Here is a 17,180-nt window from a genome sequence, read left to right on the forward strand (position 1 = left end):
CCCTCCCCTCCCTCCTCCTGCCCCTCCCCCTCCCTTCCCCTTCTTCTTCCCCTCCCGTCCCTCCCCCCACACCTCTTCCTGTCCCCTCCTCCTCCCTTCCCTATCCCTCTCCCCCTTCCTTCCCCTCTCCCCTCCCCTGCTCCTCCCCTGCTCCCTTCCTGCTCTTCCCTCCCCCTCCTCTCTCCCCCTCCCCTCCCTGATCACCTACTATGTTCCAGGCCTGGGCAACAGACTGGCTGAGATACGATTGTTTCCTTGGGTTGCCTCGGTCCCCTAGGGGACACCACGGCACGTGTGGCTCACATATGTGAGCGGGGGGCACTGGGGAGGGTCTGCTGCCAGCCTGTGGCTGCCTTGCTCACCTCCGACCTGGATCAGAGCCTGGTGCGGAGCAGATGGTCCACAAGTATTTGTTAAATGCAGGCTAAAGGACTGTGTAGATGGAGGAATAAATACTTCTCTTTGGGCGAGCTTTAAGAGGGAGCTTCTGCTCTGGGTCTCACGGGGAGTGTGGGTCCTGGCAGAACGTCCAGGAGGTCTTTCTGCAAAGGCAATGGCTGGACAAATGTTCAGTGGGATGGCCGGGTTGCTGACTGCCACTAGCTGGAGTGGGGTGTGGCCAGAGGGCTGCGAGGGCGAGGCTGGGAGTGGAGGCTGAGAGCTGGAGGCTGGAGGCTGGGAGGTGTGGGCTGGAGTTGGGCCATCTCATCAGACCACAGCTGGTGCCTGGCCCGGGGTCTGGGACAGAATAGGTCCTGAACTCCTGTTTCGTATGAAGGAATGAGGGAATGAATGAATGAATGAATGAATGCATGAGTGGCATGATCCCAAGACCACAAAGACAACAGCTGGCGCCGTGATCCCACTCCTGGGTTGTGAGGAAGGGGGAGCCTGGGGAGACCAGGTTCCAGCCCGGCCAGCGCAGGGGGGCACACCTGGGTGGTGGTGGACCCCCAGAGGCACAGGGGACAGCGACATAGTGATGTGAATTTCTTTTCTCCAAGGTGAAACTAAACATCTATTTAGTGACAATGACTGTCATTTTGCTATTATGCCTTTTTCTAAGGGGAACTCGTGTATTCCCTCAATAAATATGTATGGAGCAGCCCTGTTCTGAGTCTCACCGATGGGGCTGGGGCCTCTGCAGAGCCGTCCAGACAACCTGTCACCCTCCCCCTGCCCTGCTCTAGTCTGGGCCACCCCTGCCCCTCCCCTGGAGGGCCCCACAACCCCAGAACCCGGCTCCCTGACTCCCCCTCCCCCTCCAGCCAGCTCACCCGCAGCTTCAGGCTGGGACTTGTCCTAGTGTTCTGTCATTCTCCCTGCCCTCCCGGGCTCGGCAGCCCCTCCGTGGACTCTGCTTGGCTCCTCTTTCCTCCCTGGGACCCTCTCCACCTACAGGTCTCCATCCTCCACTGGGCCTTTCTGGGTTCCTCCTGACCTGGGGCTGTTAACACGGGTTCTTGTCCACGCCCCAAGGGCCCCTCCTCCACCACCCTGACTTCGGGCTGATGGTTTGATGTCTGCCTCCCTCATTAGACTTGGTTGCCTTGGCCACTGGCCCAGGGTAAGCATTCAGTGAGCCAGGTAAGCAAATGGATTATTTCTAATGGTCCCTATGGTCCCATGAGGGAGATGCTTTTATTCCCACTTGACAGATGGAAATACTGGGGCTCCTATGAGGTCATACAGCCCAGGCCTGCCTATGCCCAGAGCAGGGGCCTTGATCGCTGTGTCCACCATAAGAAGCTGGTGGAGGTCTTCCCCCTTTTGGATTCTGCGGTAACAAGGACAAGCATGGGGGTTGGGGGCAGTGTGATGAGGTGGGGCATGCTGTGGTCCAGGAAGGAGGTGACCTTAGAAGTGAGTGCTGGGGTCCAGGGGGCAGACAGGCAAGAGTGGGAGGACGAGGGAAGGAGGAGACTCAGCCAATCCAGGAAGCCTGCATGGAGGAAGAGTGGGCATCGCCTGGGGTTGGGGGTGGGGAGGTACGGTGACTGGTGCCACTGACATGCCATTTCCTTAATCCTTCCCATAGGCCAGGTGTGATGTGGAGCGAAGCATACACATTCATTATTTTACTTAGTCCTCACAAAGCCTGAGGGAGCACCTGTTTGCATTTCCCAGAGGAGGGACTGGCTTAGCAGAGAGGAGGACCTCAGAGGGACTCAGCAGCTGAGGCTTGGACCCTGGGTGGTCTCACCCCCTCTTGCCTGGGGGGTCAGGGCGGGCACATGTCCTGGCAACAGTTACGCAGGGAAGATACAAGATCAGATTCTCCTCAGCCAGTGGTTCTCAGAGTGTGGTCTGGGGCTTGTGGAGATCCCCGAGTCCTCTCCAGGGAGGTCCTGGGTTTATCTTCATCCACTTCAATCAAAGCCACATGTCCCAGCAGGCTGAAGGCAGGAGTGGAAATGAGACTCCAGTGGCTTCCATTCAGCTGGACACAAAAGAGATTTGTAACAATGTAGCACTTTGCCACACCTCTCTTTTTTTTTTTTTTTTTTTTACTGGTTTGGGTAAATACAGTATTTTTTTTTCCATAAAAACAAGTTAGTTATGTTAATGTGTAATGGCTTTATTCTTTTAATGAATTAATATTTTTAAATGTATCACATTTCATTTCTAATACTGTCAGCATTGATAGATGTAACTTCCACAAGCAAATGCTTTCCGGGGTCCTACTCGGTTTTAAGAGTATAAAGGGATCCGGGGACCTCAGAGTCAGAGAAGTACTACACTGAACACCGAGGTGGCTCTGGAGCTTTGGAAAACCCCACGGACGATAGCAGTCCCTGGAGTCCAGCCTCTTCCCCAGAGGATGTCTCTCCCCATCCCTGCAGATTGCCCTGACAGCTTGTGAGCCCAGAGGGGACAGAGCTCTGTCACCTTAAGCAGGACAGTGCTACCCTCCCCACCCCCCACCCCCGTCTTTGGAGATGCTTCTCCCCTGGTGGAGCATGATGGCTCTGGTGCTGGGGGGCAGGAGGGGGACTCAAGACTCAAGTTCTGGTCCTGCCCCACCTCCCCTAAGCATGACCTTGCTGAGCCCTCCAGTCTTTTGCTGGAGTGAGCACGATGATTGAGAGCCCACTTGTGCCAGGGACTCAGAATGTTGGGCTCAGCAATGAGTGAAGCAGACCCCTGTGGAGCTCAGCATCTGAGAGTGGAGGGTGTGGAGGGCTGTTGTGCCCAAGTCAGATGGGGAAGGCAAGGGCATTGGGGTCATGAGAGGCGGGGCTGGGAGGCAAGGGAGGCACTCCTGCTGCTCCCAGCCCAGGTCCTGGCCCCCAGCATGCCCTGAGACCCCCTCTGAGGACCGAGGGCTGGAAAGGGAGCCGTCCAGCCCAGGGAATTGGAATCGGCAGGACGCTGCACCTCTGGGGGTTAGAAGGGTGGTGTCATTGTCCCAGCAGGGCTGACCACCCGGCAGGGCTGACTTGGGGGGAGCTCACTTGTGCTGTTGACGGCTCCAGAGATTGTCTCCCCTGGATATTGACAACATAGCCTTCAGGGATTTTAATGCCATGGCTCTGTGGGGACACTGTGATGCCTGCCATTACTCAGCAGTTCAGCGTCTGCAAAGGGCAGCGTAGGAGGAATCCCCTCAGCTGTTCATCTGCTCTTCCTTACAGCAGCTCACTCACTCATTCACTGACTCATTCATCCATCCCACCCCTCTTATCCACACACCCATTCATTTGTTTATACAGCCATCTACCCCTTCCTTCACCCACTCATTCACCCATTTTCCTACCTGCCCATCCATTTTATCATCCAACAAGATTTAATTGCATCTACTGTGTGTCAGCCAATGTGTCCAGGGAGACAATGATGACTCATACTTGTTCTTTACCTGCAGGGAGCTTGAAAGTCCAGTAGGGAAATTGCTGCTGTTGATGGTAATGATGGTGATGGTGATGATGATGGTGATGATGGGGAAGATGGTGGTGGTGATGATGGTGGTGGTGATGATGGGGATGATGGTGATGATGATAGTGATGATGGGGATGGTGGTGGTAGTGATGCCAGTGATGATGATGGTGGTGATAAAGCTGATGTTGGTGATGATGGTGATGATGATGGTGGTGGTGGTGATGATGATGGGGATGATGATGGTGGTGGTGGTGGTGATGATGGGGATGATGAAGATGGTGATGATGATGATGATGGTGGTGGGGATGATGGTGATGGTGGGGATGATAATGGTAGTGATAATGGGGATGATGGTGATGATGATGGTGATGATGGGGGTGGTGGTGGTAGTGTTGACAGTGATGATGATGGTGGTGATAAAGCCAATGTTGATAATAATGATGATGATGATGGCGTTGATAGTGATGATGTTGCTGATAGTCATAGTAATTAATGTTTTTTGAGCACATAATATCTGCCAGGTAATAGTCTAAGCCCTCTACACACATTTGCTCACTTGATTCTCACAACAGACCTCTAATGTAGGCAGTATGAAAAGTCATGTTTTATAGGTATGAAAACTGAGGCATAGAGAGGTTGAATAATGTACCCAAGGTCACAGACACTGAGTGACTGAGATTGGCACCTGGAAGCTCATCACAGCACAGTGCAGCAATGCTCATGGTGGAGGTCTGGACAAGCTGCTGGCTTTCAGAGGGGAGAGAAGTCAGCTCTGCCTGGGAACGGGGAAGGGAAGGTCTCACAGAGGAAGTGGCATTTAGCTATGTCTTAAAGACCAAATAGGAAATTGGCAGGAAGAGAAGAAGGAGCATATTCTACCAGATAGAAGGTAGATGGTGCAGAGAGAGGCACAGCGTGTGAGAACAGGGATGTCAAGGTAACGGCTAGTGGTTTGGTGGGTGGTGAGCCAAGAGACATTTGGGAGGGTACTTGAAAGTCAGGGTACTGCAATCTTGGAAGGCTGTGAGTATTCTGCTTGAGTCTTGTGAGCAGAGAACAGGGAGTGAGCTGTCACTGGTGGGGGCAGCACCAAGAGAAACCCAGTGCTCCAAGCCACTAGCCCAGGGGCTGGGCAAACCCTCCCTTGACCTGCGCTCCAAGCTCAGATGCATGCTTGGTGGGGAGGGGCTTACGCAGGGGGCACTGAGAGCGTCTAGGAGGGGCTGGTGACCAATCATGCATCAGGGAGGCTGGAGGAGCTGCTTGGAGTGTAGCCAGGGCTGGGGCCAGCTTCACAGCTGAGACAAGGAAGGCCCCAGTAAGAGGCCTGACTGTGGCCAGCTGGGCTCAGAGGGGCAGAGCCAGGCCGCAAGGTGGATGAAGACCAGCCAGAAGCTACAGAGGGCATGTTTGAGTTAGGGTCAAGGTACAAACCTTCCAGGGTCAGTGCTGAGAAAGGCAGGTGGGGGGGAAGATGGGGTCCCAGTCAGAAACTGGACCTCAGTCCCATATGGTGGACCAGGTGGGCACTGATGTCTCAGTGAGCGGCCTGCACCACTCATTCAGGAGAGCTCTACTGGGAACTGGGGGTGCTGGGTGCTGTCCCATGGACCTGGGACCAGTCGTACCTGCTGGGCCTTGGCTTTCTTGTTCTAACACGGGGGTCACCTGGATCCACACTTGGGCCACCTCGGGGCTGGGGAAAGGTCAGTGCTGGTGGTCACGCTGCATGAGCAGCTTCTTCCTTTCATGGGGAATGCCGCCTCGATGGTCCTGAGGAACAGACACACCAGCTTCCTCTTGAGCTCACATGGTCCCTGACTCTTTCCAGGCCTCCATGTGCCCATCTGTTAGAGGAGAGCTTTCCTCCGGGTCTGGGATTCTCTGGGGGCAGACGGGGAGGAGGTGCTTTCTGCACTGTACAGATGAGTGAGTGTACGGAGGGTCCCCAAGAAGCCCTTCACCCCGGACCCCACAGGTGGCCCTGGAGAGCTTGGTCTGGGGGGTGCGGGAAGCCCAAATCCACTTCAAGTTCTCACCACCAGCTGAGAGAAGGGCTCCCAAACAGAAGGGAATATTGACATGGTTATTTTTAGCATTATTAAAATAAGTCTGTTTTGCCTCTTTTCTGCGCTCCTCTCCCTGGCTCAATCTTTGCTTCCAGATTGAATGTGTGCGCGTGTGTCCTGGCCGAGGCGCCAGGGGATCCAATGCTGCAATCAAAATGTTAATGGGATCCTGATTGTGTCTCTTGGCGCTTGGCTCCTGCATTCCTCTGCCTGCCCCAAATGTCCCCGGGTCTTCATGGAGCCCCGGGAGCGCACCCACGTTCTTTGAAAACGAGACCTCAGCTTAACGCTCCATGGAAACCGCGCTTGGGAAGCTTGGAGAACGTGGGGATAGGGCTATAGGCCTGGCCGGTGGTCCTGCCTGGTGCTTCCTCCAGGTCAGACTCAGGCCAGTCCATTGGTTGGGGAAGAACCAAGAATCCACTGTGCACTGTGCGTACTCTACCTCATTCCCCAGACACCGTGTCAGAGCTGATGCGGATGGGCAGGGCCTGCAGTCTCAGATGGAGGGGGCGGGCCCCACCAGCAGGGCAGCGGGACTGGGGGCGAGGACTATGCACCCAGGACGATCCCGGGTCTCACAGGCTCTGACACTTTGAGCTGGGCCAGCTGGGGCAAGTGACACAGGCTGTCCGAGCTCCTTCATGAAGAGATCCTCCCCTGTCAGCTGTTTCAAGCTTCAAGGCAGTGTGTGCGACGCCCCTGGCTCTTACTGGATGGTCAACCACGATCGCTAGTTTTTGGTTAAAACCAAATGGTAGCCCCCAGGCTCCACCCTTACTGCCTGGAGGTCTGGGTGACTGTTCTCACCTCCTTCCTCTCGGCCTGTCTGGATCACCCCACACCCAGCAATTGTAAGAGGACCCTTGGGACCCCACCCCAGCTGAGCGCGTACCGTCCTGGCTGCCGGTGCTGTGAGGGTCTTGCCCTGGAATTGGCCCAGAGAGTTCCCCTGGAACATGGGCTCCTCGGGCCTGGGCTCACTCCCCACCATGCCTCGGCTCATCCTGTGATTCACCCCTAGAGCAGGGAAGCTGTCCTGTGCATCAGTCTGTCCACCTGTCTGTCCCATCAAGTCCAAAACCCAGTCTGCCCAAGTCCTGTGCCTGCTGACACCCTCCTGGGTGCCCACGGGTCCGTGCCTCCCGTCCCTGCTCACTCCAGCCTTACCCAGGCTCTCCTCTCCAGGCCACCCTGGACCTCTGCTCCGCTGTGCCTCCCTCTGGGCCCTCTCTCCTTCCCCTCCCCAGAAACACCCCTGTTTGTTTGAGGTCCACCCTGGAGGCATCACCCCTCCCGCCTGGCCGGGTACCTTCCTGCTCCCTTGGCCTGCACACGGCCCTGCCTCCATCCATCCACCTGTCTGCCTCCCGTTGGCCAGAGACCTGCTGGGCGCCCATGCCTCTCTCAAGGCCACACAGGACGGTGGACCCTGCCTGTGGGTGAGTGGATGGCTGGGTGGGCAGGATGAACACTGATCTCACTGCAGCCCCCTCACGGCTCACGGCTCTGAACCTTCCCCACCATTGGCCTCAGGCTCCTCCTTGGCAGCAGAGTCCTCCGTGGTTCCCTCCTGCCTTACGTTTCCAGGGCTCCCCCACTCCTGTCTGTGTCCAGGCTTGCAGAGACGCACCCCCAAGGCCTCGTGCAAGCCCACGCCCACCCGCCACTCCCGCCCTGCTCTGGGCTCGGCTCCCCAGGGCGCTGCGGGTTCCTGGGCCCTGTGCCTGTCCGGCCTTGTGCTCTCATCCCGAAGCAGGGTCAGGAAAGCCTCACCTTTCGTTCAACCAGTTAACGAATTTCTCCCGGGATGTGCTGGGGCTGCCACTGTGAGTAGACATGGACGCAGGCTCTGGGGGAGAGACAGGTGTCAAGAGCCACACGGACTCATAAAATCACACATGGGACACGAGTGGCTGAGATATGTGGCACCGTGAGAACACACGACGGGTCACCAGGCTCTGAACGTGCTCAGCGGGGGCTCAGACAGGCCCGAGACGAGATGTGGGGTGAGGTGGAGTCTCTCGGATCCTGTAGACGGGGGAACGCGATGGGGTTCACACTTGGACACTGGCCTACAAGCTGTGTGCGTGGGCAGGTTCCCTGGGAGCCTCAGCATTCCCATCTGTGATATGGGAGGGACTCTGGGCACTGAACGGTCGTGTTAGTTTGTATTTGGTTTGTTACAGGGATGTGGGCACACTCTCCCCTTTCCTGCAGTCCCTTTAGCCCCCATATCTCCTGGCAAAGGGAGCGTATGCCCCGGTGCACAGACGGGGATCTGGGGTCTGGAGACAGCATGACTGAGCCGGGGTGGGGGCAGCGACAAGCACGGTCCGCAGAGGCCGCAGCGAGACCCTGAGCCCAGTGAGGGGCAGCGCACCCCCGCTTCAGCCTCAGGGGAGCTGAGGACTAAGGCACCCTTGTGGAAAGCGCACTCCCGGGCAGCCCTCGGGCTGTAGGACGTGCCGTCCTGGGTCCTCCGTGGCCTCCCACACATCCCCGCCACGCGTGGGGCACATCCTGGTTGGGAACAAGGCCTGGAGGGCGGTCCTCCCAGGGCCCCCCCTCTCTGGCTCCCACCCTTGGCTACGTCTGCTCGTCACCTGTGCACCGTCTCACTCTGCGTTGGTGATGGTGTGCTCTCAGTCTTGCTGGAGAACCAGGGCAGGACAGGTGACTGGCCGCGTGACTCCAGGCGGGAAGGTCAGCTTCTGGGGCTCTGGTTCATCACCCCTGAGACGGGCTCCTCACTGCTCCGTCTCCCAGGCAGACGGAGGGTGTGAAGGATGGGGAGGGCGCTGTGCTGGAAGGGGCTGTGGGCACAGGTGAGGGCCGGGGCTGTGCCGAAGAGGGTGCCCAGCTGCACTAGGCAGGGACCGTGTGACCAGAGCCGCCGACTCCAGGGGGCCCAGAGCTGCAGGGCCCGGGAATGAAGGAGGGAGCGACGCACGTGCTCGGCCACCACTGTGGGTTCCGGGCCTGAGAACACGCTGGGACAAGGTTGTGCTCCTCTTGTGGCCAAGGTGGCCAGGCCCCCTCCCCCCACGCTCGCTCTGTGCTTCCAAGGCACCTTCGAGGCTGGGTCCTCTGAGTTGGAGACGCTGGCCCCCTGAAAGCCCTGGGAGTCCCATGGTGGCCCTGAGCCTGGGACTGTGGGTCTGAGAACAGACAGGGCTGCGCTCAGGGATTCGGGCTGTCAGACCTGGATGCTTCTGAGTTGGGTCTCTGAGCTCCTCCCTGGCTCTCCGGTGGCTGCTCCTGGCCCTTGACAGCCTGGGTGTCTCCTGCCAGACCCCTCCTGGACCGAGCCCCTCCCCATGCTTCCCTGGAGCGGGCCACCCCCGATGCCCCACGTCCTTCGTCGTGTGGAGCCCATCTGTCTTCTCCTCGAACACAGCTGAGTGCAGGCCATCCCCAGAGAGGATTCACTTGTCCTTCACAGGACAGGCAGGAGATTCATCCTTCTGTGGCTTGGCTCCTTCACAGTGTTAAGGCCTAAGTGGTGCTCACGAGCTTGGGCATGGCCAGAGAAGGTTGGCCATGACATACGTCGTGTCCTGCCATGACTGCTCTGTCTCTGGAGGGGGCTCAGGGCAGGGGCTCTGGCCAGCCTCAGGGACACCCGGGTCAGCCAGATTCCCAGCAGTCTGACCCCATCGGTCAGGGAGCTGGAGAGCCACAGCTTTGGGACCAGGCCTGCAGCAGGCCCGTGGGGACCGCTCACTGCCCACCCAGCTGTCCTCCAGGTGACAAGTTCGCCCTGTCCTCCATCGTCCCCTGTCCTCTGGGCACAGGTACACTGACGAGCCCCCACTGGAGGCCCTGAACCCACGCGTTCCCATGTCCATCCTCCAGCCGCTGGCTTCGCTTTCCCACGTTTGATCCTCAGCCACCCGGAGGAGGTTTGCTTCTGGGCACGAGGGATTGTTGACAGTGGGGAGCTGCATTCTTATAACACCCCACAGGTCCCTCTGCCTCTATGCTGGTGACCCCACTTTATAGGTCCCCAAAGTCCAGACCTAGATTTCCCCATGAGCTCTGCGCATAACGGACACTGTTCACATTTATGGCATCTGGCAGTGGACCCTGGCCTCCTCCTGGCCCCCACCCTGCTCGGTGTTGGCTCCGAGTCCCTGGCACTGGTGACTCCGAGGGCAGACATGTCCCCAGGCGAGGAGGTGGGGGGGGCAGATTGCCCAGGGGGTGACTTAGGGGTGAAAGCTGCTCTGTGGATGGCTGTTAACGTGCTCATGTGCTCTTTTCTTCAATTCAGCGAGCATCCATTGAGTGCCTACTGCATGCAGGGCCCATGGCCAGGCCTGCTGTGCCTGAGGCATGTGTGACGTTTCACAGACAGGGGGGCTTTCAGGGTAGAGGACAGATCTCGCTCCTCCTCCCAACCCACCCCTGTTCTGAGCACCCTTAGCCTAGGCCTTAGCACATAGTAGGGACCCTGGAAATAGCCCTTTAAGTGGATGGGTGGAAAGATGCGCTCTCATCGCTAAGGCGTTGCCATGGTGACTGTTCTCCAGCTGCCCTCTCTCTCTGTCTCCAGGGAGCAGGGTCCCCTGAATCAGCTTTCCGGGTGGCTTGAAGGTCCCTGTGCCCAGGCCTTGCGGGGAAGATGCCCCTCACCCCTGGGAACCCCAATCCATCAAAGGAGTTTCTGACTCTGGGTGAACGTGGCAGATGCCCTACAGCTGCGTCCCAGGGGGACAGAAGGACAGGGTGCCCTGGAGAGCAGAGCCTCCCAGCTCCCTTCACTTCACCAGGGGAACCCGGAGGAGGCCTGAGGGTGCCTGGAGCTTGGGAGCAGTGGATGGGCCTCCACAGACAGGCCCGGGGTGGCCCAGGAAAGCCAGGAGGGCTGGCAGCCCGGGTCTTGCCCCTGGAACAGCACCCTTCCACGGGTGGACAGGCTGGCCTGATACGGATCCATGTCCGAACATGTGACGTGTCACCATAACCAGGCAGTCAGTCCAGGGTCCCCGCCATCCCTTCCGGACACTAATATGTCAGGTGTGTGTGTGCACACGCATGATGTGTCACATACGTGCACATTCCTGCACGCGCGGGTGGGAGTGCAGCCATGACCCCGTTGCTTGGAAACGCCACTCTTAGAAGCACTGCTCTTTTGTGGGGTTTGCAAGGTGGGGAGCCACGTCTCATGTGTCTGGAGCCCACGGGGGGGTCCATAATGACTGGTGGAGCATGCAGGCGGAGGAGGGCGTGAGGTGGGCCTTCCCTGCCTTGCCTGTTCCCGGGGTGTTCTCCCGGCCAGGTGTGTCCCAGGCACGCGGCCACATCAGGGAGCCCGGCAGACGGGACCTCCCACACGGGAGCCCAGGTGTGGGGGAGCGAGATGCTGAGCCACTAATATCAGACAAGCCGTGATCAAATGACCATGGTCATGTGGGCGTCAGAGCACGCGGGCCGGTGTGGGTGGGTGGACAGGACTGGGGCCTTGAGCCCCGATGCCCTGGTGAACAGCTCTGGCCTGAAGCCCCAACCTGACTGTTCTCCTGCAATCTGGGTTCCTTCTCTCCTCTCACGGACCCCCGCGAACCAGCGGTCTTGTCTACACCTGTTAACATTCCTCGCCGCAACCCCCTGCCTCGAGACCTTGGAGAAACCCGGCAAACCCATGCTCTGGGGGCTCCGGGCTGTCGTGGTTCCAGCATCCCCTCCAAGGTGTCTTTGGCATGAGAAGAGGCCCCACACTGCCCAGCTTCCAGCCCCGCCTGTGCCCAGGCCTTGCCCTGTGGGGTGAGCACCGCCCTCACCCGGCTTCTCGGAGAACCTGCCCCTCCCATCCCCACCTCTGCAGGGAGGGCTGTCTTCTCTCCCGTGGGGCTCCTGGCACAAAGGGATCTGAGCTGGGGTCTGCCAGGTGTCAGGCAGGGAGGGCTCCCCCGTCTGCGTGGATGGCCCCCGGGCCCTTCCCACTCTGACACCGGGAGTCCCACGGCCACAGGCCAGCCTGGCACTCTGTCTCACTCCAAGTGTCAGCAAGGAAATGAAAGCTCCCTGGAACGGAGCGTCTCGCCATGACTTATTAGATCACAAACGGTTTAATGAGCAGAGGGGTCTGGGAGGGTCGCGGGCTCTCTCACCTCATAAATTAGGCATCAGATGGTCAGGAAGGGGTCTCCGAGCAAACAGAATCGTCTTGTGGGATGAAGGACCCATGTGTGTGGGCCTCTGCCAAGCCCTGGGGACAGCCTGGGCCCAGAGCCTCACCAGGACCTCCGGAAGCAGTGGGGGCCGCCTGATGGGAGGGGCTCTGCCCCTCGGGCGTGGCCGCAGCCCCCCAGTGTCACGGCAATGACACACGGAGCCGACTCTGCAGGAGGCAGATCAGCTTCTTAGCTGTGTGGCCTTGGGCCAGTTACTTCACCGCTCTGTGTTCATCTCCTCTGCCCCGAGGCCTCCGACCCCCTGCCTGTCGGGGGTGTGGCAGGGCACTGGGTGTGGATTGGGAAGGAACGGAGGCCAGGGGCGCAGGACCACAAAGCCAGAGGTGGGTGGGGTTTGTCGCTGGCCTGGGAGTGGGTGGGGGCCTCAGTGCTCCCACCTGTGTAGTGGGGCCCCTGGATGCCACGCCCGAATCCCCTCCCGCGCTGGAACCGTGGGCATCTTCCGTGGCCTTAGTGACCCTGGGGGTCTTGGCTCCACTAGACGATGTTGGTGCTCTCAGCACAGGTAGGAGGGAGGCTCCTGCACTCCCCCAGCCTGGTCCTGGCTGGGGCTTCGGCTCCCGGTCATGGAGCAGCCCGGCTGCCGCCCGCCGCCGTGCGGAGACGGAGGACACTGTTGCTCACGTTAACTTCGAAAAGCCCCACACATTCTCCACGACAGATGTGCGCCCTAACTCATCCCGAATGCAGACGGATGATTTTTAATAGAGCAGCAGCCTTTTCGGGCCTGAATCACAGTAAGTGCAGGCATGAGGGCAGATCTGCTCCTACTGCCCTCCCCACACCCTCTCCCCCGGGTGGGGGGCACAGGCAGCCTTCTTGTTTAGAACACGATTTGTTGCTTTGTGTTTTTTTGGTTTGTTTTGCCTGGCAGAGGTCTGAGCCTGGGCTCCCTGTCCACTCAGGGGAGCTGGTGGCCCCCGCACCCCATCTGACAGCAGGAAGGGAGGGACCCTGGACCCGGTGGCGGGGCCCTGCCTGTCACTGTCTCCTGCTGGGCTGGGGTCCTCAGGCTAGGCCAGCCTTCTCTGCCCTCGGCTGGACTCCTAGGGGGGCCGCACCCACAGACTGCTGGCCAGTCACGGACCCGAGCTGGGCAGCGGGGGGATGTGCTCTGGCCACGGGGTCTCCACCTTGGGTTCCAAGTACAAGAAAGTGAGCGCTTGCCAGGCAGCCGTGCCCTGCGGAGCTGTGATGGGAACAGTTTCCTCCCAGGTCAACATAAAGCTGTCTCCAACCCCGGCCACCCCTGCAGTCCCCACCTGTGAGACTTGCCTCTGAGACCCGCAGGACACAGCTGTTCCTCCCAGATGGGCCCAGGCCAGGGCCGGTCCATCTGCTCTGCATAACCCCCGTGCCTAGAATGTCCTCATGGTGGGCTCATTGCTCATGCCCTCCTCCCCGTGGAGACGGCGCCCCAGCAACGGAGCTTCGTCTGTGGAGGGTGAGCTCCCGCCTTCTCCCTCCTGTGCAGGATCTCCAGCCCTGAGCCCCTCGCTCCCTCCCCCAGGCCTCCACCCTGCCCGGAAGTCTCCTTGTCCCCTCCCAGCGACTTCCCCCTTTCTGGGCCCCTCAAATGATGACCTGCCCAGGCCCTGGAAATAGCCAACCCTCGCTCCTTCCACGGAGCCTGCCTGCTGGGGCCCTCACCTCTGATGGCTCCTGGGTCACCTTCTGTGCCGGCCCTGCCTAGAGGTGTCCCTCACTGGACCCCAGGGCGCCCCTCACCCCGGCTGGCCCTCAGCCCTCCCCAGCCTCCCCCAGGCTTGGCCACCATGTCCCTGCTCTGCTCACCCAGCGTGCAAACACGGTTGACCACTGGTTGTCTGTTCTATTTAGAGGCCATTTTAGAGGGACAGAAAAAACTCATACTATTTGAACTTCTCAAGCTCCTTGCAAGACAGGCAGAGAAATATCACCAGCCATAGTGACAGCCAGCGACTGACGGGCTCTTGCACCGGACTCTGTCACTCTGTGGCTTGGCCACCCCCGTGGGGACACTAGGGGGTGTAGGAAGTGAGCTCGCTGATTCCAAAGTGTGGACAGTGAGGCGTGACCCTGCCTCACACTTAGCAGAGCTGGTGACCTGCACCACATCACAGTAAACACCTTGTTGGCCCCATTCAGAGTTCCGAAGACCGAGGCCCTAAAAGGGGGCAGTTGGCTTGCGCAAAGCCTCTGGGGGGTTTGGGGGCCTAAGGGCCCAGCGGCCAGGGATGATGCTCTTTCACTGAAGGGATGGGGCTGGAAGGGTGGGGAGGATGGGTGTGGGGGAGGGGAGAGCACAGACCACCTGAGAAGGTGGGGGAGGCCCCCCGGAGGCCCCTCTGCCCCACCCCTCGTTCTCTTCTCCCCCACCTGCCCGGCCCTTGCCCTCCACCTCCCATCTGTAAACCAGTCTCGGAACAACCTCCCACGCCCAGTTCCGCATTTTTAGCCCCTCTGCCATGGTGAGCCAGCCTGAGGACCCGTGTGCATGTTCCCTGCTCGTGGGGGAAGAGCTCTGGCCTTGGGCAGCACGCCTGCTTTCTAGCTCCTCCTGTCGGGGCCCGTGAGGACTCCTCCACTCTACCAAGGGGGACCGACGGTGGGGAGAGGATTTCTGGGCAGGTGGTGGGCAAGCTCCCACATGGGACCGGGGTTCCCGCAGCACAGGCGGATGCCCGAAGAGGCTTGCTCCCTGCCCGTGACATCCTGCCTGTCCTTGATGCCCGGGCTCTAAACCGTGCCTCTGGTCCTTGATCCTGTGTTTTCCTACCTGCTCATCACACCGGGAGGGACCCAAGCCTGGCTGCGTCCATCGGTCGGACACCAGGAGGGCTGTCTCGGCAGTCTCCTGCCCGCGGTCTCATTGCTTCCTCTGAGCAGCTCTGTGTATGAATCACTCTGTCCACCAAGAATACACAGAGAGGTCTCGTGGCTTTCTGAAGGTCACACAGCTGATGCGAAAAGTCCTTGGGGTGCACCTGGGCTTCACCCCAATGTTAGAGGTGGGGAAGCTGGACAGCGGACAGGTGAAGTGATTCGTCCAGAGCCACTGGGGGTGGGCTGGCAGGGCCGTGTCTGGCAGGGCCTCCCTTCCTGTGGTCTCCACCGCCAGGCAGGGGCTCCCCAGGGCCTGCCCCTCATCCTGGAGCTCCAGGCCCCGCTGCCCCTTTGCTGGCCAGCGCAGTACCGTTTCCGGCTCCCAGGGGGCGCTGAGGCCCCGCGGCTGCTTCCCGCCACCCAGCCCAGAACCTTCCCCCGCCCCCCCCCCCCCCATGTGCACACTCGCTGGTGCTGTGTGTTTTTCAATCAATAGAAGATGCTCAGTCCCCGAGATGTCGCTACCGGAGTCTTCACACATCTGCATCGGAAGGATTCCAAATGAAGTCTTTTCCTGTTGGGGGAAAAATGTAAAAGGAGAAAGGGAGACTTTGCTTGACAGATTAGAAAATTTTCCACTTCCCGGCATCTGAACCAAGTATTTGTGCTTCTGGTGCCCAATTACCCAGGCTGTAAAGGGAGAGCGGGGTGAGTCTCCACAGCCCCTGGCGTATTGATCCAAGGAGCCAGCGGGGATTTATGAGCCAGGCAGCAGGTGCCAGCCCCAGGCCTGGGAGACAGGGGTCCCCCTTCAGCCCTGCCTCCCACTTGGGCCTGACCTTGGAGAAGTTCCCTGGTTACCACGCGCTCTTACTAAGGCTCCATCACCAGGATGCTGAGAAGGCCAAAGCATTTCATCCGAAACATGGAGCACTTACAAAGAAAATGGATTAATATTTTTACACTAATTGGGAGTTTTCAGAGTGCTCTTGAAGTCTGGCTTCCTAATCAGCCTTGGGAGGTGGGGGATGAGCCGTACGTGGATACGGGGGAACGGGAGACCATAGGGGTGCGGCACGGGCAGGGCCATCTGGTGGTCAGCACGGAAAGGGTCTTCTCAAAGACCCAGCCCCGTCCCCGAGTGCCCAGCACCTGGCCTCCGGTCTGTGAACATCTCCTCTGGGAGCCTGGGAGGCTGGTCCTCCCTCAGGGGCCTCAGGTCCAGTGGAATACATTTGTGCGGACAACACTCATGCAGGGGCTAAGTCGGTGCCCAGCTCGGAGGAAATCCTAGCAACACTCGTCTATTGAGAGTTGCTGAACGGAAGCCAAGGAAACCAGCAGGGATCACCATGGGAGACACAGGCTTCCAGGGCCGGGGTGTGGGGCAGGATTTCCTCCAGCCCGGCCATCCTGGCGGGCTGAAGAGATGTTGGCTTCCGGAAGAGTTTTTCGCAATCTTCTCATGTTCCACAAGGAGCTCCTGGTGCTCTTGCCTCTCCCTCAAGCCCGCTCCTGCCATCGTCTTCCCCATCCCAAGGGCTCAGCTCCCTGGCCCCTCACTCAGGCCAGCAACTGGCTGTCCTTCCTGGCACCTCCTCCTTGGCTCTCTCCATCCATTCCAGCCACCGCCAAGTCCGGCCAGTTTTATGCTATGAATCCGTCACTTGTGCCCATGTCTCTGCCTCCTAGCTGCTGCCACCACCGTCCCTCCCTGGGGGCTCAGCGCTGCCCTCCCCCCGGCCCCTGCCTCCACTCTCCGCCCCCACCCCCCAAAACCCCTTTGCTGTGCAACAGCCAGGGTCATCTTTTGAAAACACATTTCAGATTGAGTCACTCCCTCATGAGATTGCAAAGCCCACACGGTGTGTGCGAGCTGGCACGACGCAGCCCCTGGCCCCGCCCCCCATCCGCTGCCGCCGTTCCTCTGGTTCGGGTTGCTCCGGCCTCACTGAGGGAGGTCGGAGCTCTCTCTGCTTCTCTGCTTTATTCATTTCTGCGCCCCTGAGGTGTGACAGTTCCAGGCATGCACTAGGTGCTCATTAATACTTGCTGACTGATGAATGAGCTGGCATTTGGGTGGGGTCCTCGGCCGGGACCTGCTGAATGTAGGAAAGCATGTTCCGAGTGGAGGAAGCACCAAGGGCAGAGGCTGGAGGAGGAAAGCACCTACGTGCACGAAGGGCCACAGGGCAGGAGAGCAGGCCGGCACTGGGCCCCGAGGGCCCTG

Source organism: Phoca vitulina, unplaced genomic scaffold, assembly GCF_004348235.1.
Source record: "Phoca vitulina isolate PV1807 unplaced genomic scaffold, GSC_HSeal_1.0 scaffold18, whole genome shotgun sequence".
NCBI lineage: Eukaryota > Metazoa > Chordata > Mammalia > Carnivora > Phocidae > Phoca > Phoca vitulina.